Consider the following 6,000-nt stretch of genomic DNA (forward strand, 5'->3'; position numbering starts at 1 on the left):
TTGTTACTGTTGTTGTGATGTGCCATCCGAGTCACTTGCAACTCACAGTGACCCTGTGTGCAACAGCCCTGAACCCTGCTCTAGCCTGAGCCATCCTCACATCGTCTCTGACACACCAACCCTCATTACCCCCGTCACTGAGCTAGTCCGTCTCGTCCAGGATCTTCCTCTCCTGATGGCAACACGTTTTGGATTTTGAAACCTTGAGAGGAAAATCTTAGAGTTGTTGTGTATGTGTCAGAACTGGCTCATAGCAGACCCTCCAGTAACCTTTCAGAGGCTGTAAATCACACAGGAAGAGATTGCCCATCTTTCTCCTGCTGGTGGATCAGCTGGTGGATTCGAACCACCTGCCTTTGGACTGGCAATGCAACTCCTTATCCACTAGGCCACCGTTTTGATATTAAAAGACTTGATATAAATAACCTGGTAGAATCTGACCAGCATGTCAGTGTTACTGTTCTAGAAGCTGTAACTCAGGAATACCGTAATAGAAAAATTGATTGGAATACATGTGCGCAGGGAAAGTTGATTCCCATTTGGAGGCCAAGTTTTCACGCCTGTTGCATTTTAAAAGCATGGCAAGAGTGCTTCCAATGTGCCTTGTAAGGGTTTATGAGAGCAAAGGGAGTCGTTGATCCTGATTTACCAGATCTGTAAGCCTTTAAGCCCAGGCACATACCCTGATAGCCACAGGAAGTAACAGCCTGAGCAGAAGTGATGTCTGGATGTTGTGACTTGTTGAGGGGAGAAAAGACGTTCATGTCCACACCCAGCCTCAGATTGCCTAGGAAGTAAGACTTGGCAACAATTTCTGTTAAACTCTGTGGATCACACAGTCCAGTGAACAGCCAGTCATGGAGAAGCTCCAGAGGTGACACAGAGCCGGGCGACTTTTCCCTCCATTGTGCTTGGGGTCGCAGAAGCAGCCAGCGAGGGCAAAGTGCCATGGCGTTTTTGGTTTCTTGCTGATTCTGTATTTTTAATTCTTTGCATTCCTGTCCGGGGCGTATTTCTAGAGACAAATGGTCAGACCCTCTTTGGTGTCCCTGCTTGTGAAGGAGAGAAGGCTGTGCTTGCCTGTTCCACTTAATTCAATCCTCTGTCCCAACCGGAATGCCAAGAAAACACCATCTGTTCATCATCTCCAAACTGTAGCCTTCTTGGTAGGTAGCAATTTGACAGTTGGATTCAGAATTTTCTGCCCTGGGACATGGGTTTCTCCTGCACGAGGTCAGCAGGGACAGAATGAGTGGACTTGATTGTTTGCCGTAACATGAGCCTAGTGGGGCACGTCTAGTTCTAGCCATGGTTCTGTTGCAGTAAGTTATGGTTTTGGTACATACAAAGCATGCCCTTCAAACCAAGAAATAATCAAAGAAGAGTGAGAAAAGACATTGATCAATAGTATATAAATATATAAAATGATGTATATGAATGATTAAAAATTTTTCATTAAAAAAAGAATCCTAGAGAATCTGGAAGGGCATGCTGGCTGGGGCACAGCAGTCAGTGGTGGAAAGACTCTTGGGTATCTAGTCCAGAAATCTTGCCTTGGTTACTAACTTCATAACCTTGAGCACCTCTGTTAACCTTGCGTTGTAAACCTTGAATTGTAAGATTCGCAGCAGATCCTGGATAACTAAATATTTACTCAATGAAAAATGGCCATGCTCAACTTTGGATTTTAAGATTTCTCATTTATCACTTTGTAGTGTTTGGTCCTTGCTCCATTCCTAAAGGAGAGGCAGGTACTTCTGGATTTCCTTTTGAATATTAGCTAAGGTAAGAGAAGACTGCTAAGGAGTACTTTGGGGGGGAAAATATAAGAAATTGTTGTTGTTGTTGTTGTTGTTATGTGCCGTCGAGTCGCCTGCGACTCATAGCGACCCTATGTACAACAGCCCTAAACTCCGCTCTGTCCTGTGCCAATCGCACTGTCTCTGACACTCCCATCACAATTATCCCAGTCACTGAATCAATCCACCTCATAGAGGGCCTTCCTTTCCTGCGCCGTCCCTCCACCCTCCCAAGCATGATGTCCCTCTCCAAGGACTGGTCTCTCCTCACTACATGTCCGAAGTAAGTTAGACGGAGCCTCAGAATCCTTGACTCCAAGGAGCCACCCAGTTTAACCCTTTCCAGGACAAATCTATTTGTTTTCCTAGCAGTCCATGGTATTCTCAATACTCTTCTCCAGCACCACAGCTCAAAGGCATCCATTCTCCTTCTATCCTCCTTGGTCATTGTCCAACTCTCTGATGCATAACAGGTGATTGCAAAGACCATGGCCTGTATCAGACGCACCTTAGCCTCCAAAGAGACACCATTGCTCTTCAGCACTTTGGAGAGGTCCCTAACAGCAGACTTTCCCATGGCAATGCGCCTTTTAATTTCCTGGCTGCTGGTGCCAAGACTGTTGACTATGGAGCCAAACAAACTAAAGCTGTGTACAATCTCAAAAAAATTTTTTATTTGCTCCTGAGGACAGAGGAATTATAGAATCTCAGTTCACCCATTTCCCTTGTTTTATAGATATAGAGGCCCAGAGAACGTGGAAATCTTGGCCAAAGATCATTAGGTCAGAAAGCGGTAGAAATGAGTGTACAACTTTGGCTACCTAACTCCAGAAGCTCAACCTCCATTCTGATTGTCATTGACCTCCTGTCTGTTTCCAAAGCCCCAGAGCAGAACCATAGATTGCTCGTGTGGTGGATGGAGGCTGTAGACTTGAGGAACACATTTCAGCCTCATCTTCACAATATCAGCTTCTTCCCAAAGCTCTGCCTCTTGCATTGCCCCTTCTACTGCCTGGGAATAATCGGGATTAGTGAGGACCAAAGGGCCCTCAATTTGAAACTTTAATATAGTTGCAGTACCTGATTCTTTCTTCCTATTAGTTCTTTTAGATCCCTCTAAGCACCTTTGCTTTTAGTCCCTAAGAAACCCCCAAGCTCTTGCGTGGGTGACGTTACAGAAGCTGCCTGGCTGTACATGGCACAGTACAAGGCCAGCAGTCATTCTCAACACTCCCAAGAGGGAGCCTATGCTACCCGCCATGAGGAAAAAGCCTGGGGTTTGGCCCCACACACTGTCCCACAGAAAGTATTCCCCAAATGGGGAAGATCCGGCAGGGATCTGGAACGACAAGACAATGGTGGGTATAGTTCAGTGCTGATTAATTTTCTAAAATATACTGAATCGAAATGATTGTATGAAACACAATGTGAATGAAAGGTACTGTGAAACGCAATGTATATGAACTTTATAAATAAACCAATGTAAAATAACTTTTTTTAAAAAAAAAACGGTATTTACAACTTCAGAAACACAATGAGAAAGAAAGTATTCCCCAGCAGAAGCCGAATCTAGCAAGTACATTCTTGGGATTCTCCCAGCTGTGGCTTCATACCTTGTTAAGTTAGGACAGGATGATGATTCTGGAGTCCAGCCTGGGCCCCACCATAGAGTCCAGGGTGCTTCCAAGTTTAAGAGTGTGGTCTGTGAAAGTCTGTGGAGAAGCTGCGGGCAGCCTGCCCTACAAAACCATCCTTGTGACTGAAGGGAAGAAAACCAAGCTGCTAGCAGCCCAGGGCCGCTGGTAGAAAGCACCAATCCCGTCTTTAGAGAGTTAAACCACTAACCAAAAGACCACCCGTCTAGTGGTTCAAATCCACTTTTGACTCCATGGGAGAAAGGTGGACAATCTCTTCCCATGTGATTTACAGTCTTGGAAATCCAATAAAGGGTCAGCAAGGAGTCAGAAAAGGATTTTTACAGCACAATGACGAGTTTGAGAGTTAGTGGTCAAAATTTAATAGTTGAAGCAAATGATTAAAAGCAAGCTCTGGAGTCAGAGCAGGAAAGAGTAACCTGTTTTCACTGCTGCTGGCAAGTTGTTTGAAGGAGAAGAAAAACATGTAAAGGGAGTGAGAGTGACGGGTGGTTGGGAGTTTGGGAAGATACACCATGGTGGTGTGTAGCAGATGGTCACAGAATGGCGTATTGTGGTGGGGGTAGTGGTCGTGGTGTCAAGTCGGAACCAATTCTAACTGACTCTCCAGGGAGTTTCCAGAGACTAAATTGCCCAGGAAGAGACTGCCCATCTTTCTCAGCAGCTCGTGCATTTGAACTGCTTGCCTTTAGTTTGGCAGAACAGCTCCTTACCACTAGGCCACCAGAGCGCTTTTGATATTTGAGTCAATACCGAAAAGAAAAGGAAGGAACATTCCATGCAGAAGCCACATGAATTACAAAGATACAGTCGTGTGGTGTATTCAAGGAACAGCAAGAAGTCTGCAGGAAATGCGTGTGGAGGCAGGGATGTGGCCAGGGCCATGAAGTAGGTGGCTATACCACATGATATATGCTATATATGCTGTTGTGCTTTACTCTGAATGAGATGGGAATCCCAGCAGGATTTTGAATGGAGAAATGGCTTACACAAACAAAAACATAAGCACACACCTCTTTATTCTGGCCTTTTTTTGTTTTACTATGGTATAAACTTGGGACAAAATGTAAGAGTAGTACAGAGAATTTGTGTATAATACCCAGTACCTCTTGCTATTCCTTGAGCATGGCACACTACCAGGCCTTTGTAATTCCTGTGGCCTTTGGTAGAATGTTCCCTCGTTTTCATTTTAGTATTGACTCACATATCAAAAGAGCTCTGTTGGCCTAGTGGTAAGGAGATGCTCTGCCCATGTGGTGGATACATGATTTGAATCCATGAGCTGTTCAAAGGGAAAAAGATACATAGACTCCTTCCATGTGATCTCCTGTCTCTGAAAACCTCCTCGAAGGTCAGCTGTGAGTTGGGTGTGACTTGATGGTACACAACAACTCACAGAGGCCAGCAGGCAGTTCAGTGTCAGATGAAGTCCATGCACTTGATTACAAAGGACTTGACATACAACTAGAGTGTTATGGTCATTGACACGTTTTAATTGGGTTTCTAGATCAGTAATTCACTGTAGCCTTTTTAAAAGATTTTTCTGCTGAGTAGTAGACTTCAAGTTAGACACCTCTAAGCATTTTTTTGGAAGCTCAGCTGACTCCTTGAGTTTCTTTAATTATCTGTAAACTGGGCTGGGCTAAAATTTGGAAGAGGAAGTCCTCATAATCACTTCACAAAAAGCTATGTTCTTTAAAGCCAGACTTCATGCAGTAGCTCATTGGTTGTCAAGACTGTTAAAGAGGAGGCTGCCAGAGGGTGAGGCATTCTTTAAAAAAATAAGAAGAAAATGAAGATTGTGGGGCCCCAGGAGCTATTTGAAGAAAAATCTACCTAGAGTTAATTTCTTACATGTTTAATGTCACAGAGCTTAAAGATCTAATCAGTCCTCCTCACTTTAGAATGCCAAGGCGGAGTTGAAGTGGCCACAGGCCCCTCAGATAACACGTGTGTGGAGGTGGAGAGCTGAACTCATGTTTCCTGCAGGGTCATACCTCCTTTCTCTTGCAAAAAGGAAGCCAGGTGCTGTGGTCAAACTGTGTGGTTTATGGCAGCAGGCAGAACTGGCCTGGAATCCTGCCTGTACCACTGCCTCTTTCTGTGACTTTGGGAATAGTACCAAACCGCTGAGTCTCACGCTTTCCATCTGGGAAATGGAGAATAAGAGCTACCAGTTACTCAGTGAAACAAACCAGCTCGTGTAAGTCGTGTAAGCTGTTCAGTTAATGTTGATGTTCATTTCTCTAGAGAACACTGTATGAAAGTTTATGTTTTAGACAAAATCTTAGGTGGACCTTATTTCCTCATCCAAAGGACAGTTTGACCGGAATCTATTAGATGATTGTTAAGGTTCCTTTTGGCTCTGAAATTCTCATTTAGTCAGTCAAATTATTTTTACTACTTTATATTGTATATAGGGAACTCTGTTGGTCTCGAGGTAAGGAGCTGCATTGCCAACTCAAAGGCAATTAGATGGTACCAAACAACAAAGCAAAAAGGCTATAGGGAGCTTGGGTAGTGTAGTCGTTAAGAGAGCCGTGCAG

This window comes from Elephantulus edwardii, unplaced genomic scaffold (genome assembly GCF_000299155.1).
Source record: "Elephantulus edwardii isolate Elephantulus edwardi_28Jun2011 unplaced genomic scaffold, EleEdw1.0 scaffold00121, whole genome shotgun sequence".
In the NCBI taxonomy this organism is placed as follows: Eukaryota; Metazoa; Chordata; class Mammalia; order Macroscelidea; family Macroscelididae; genus Elephantulus; species Elephantulus edwardii.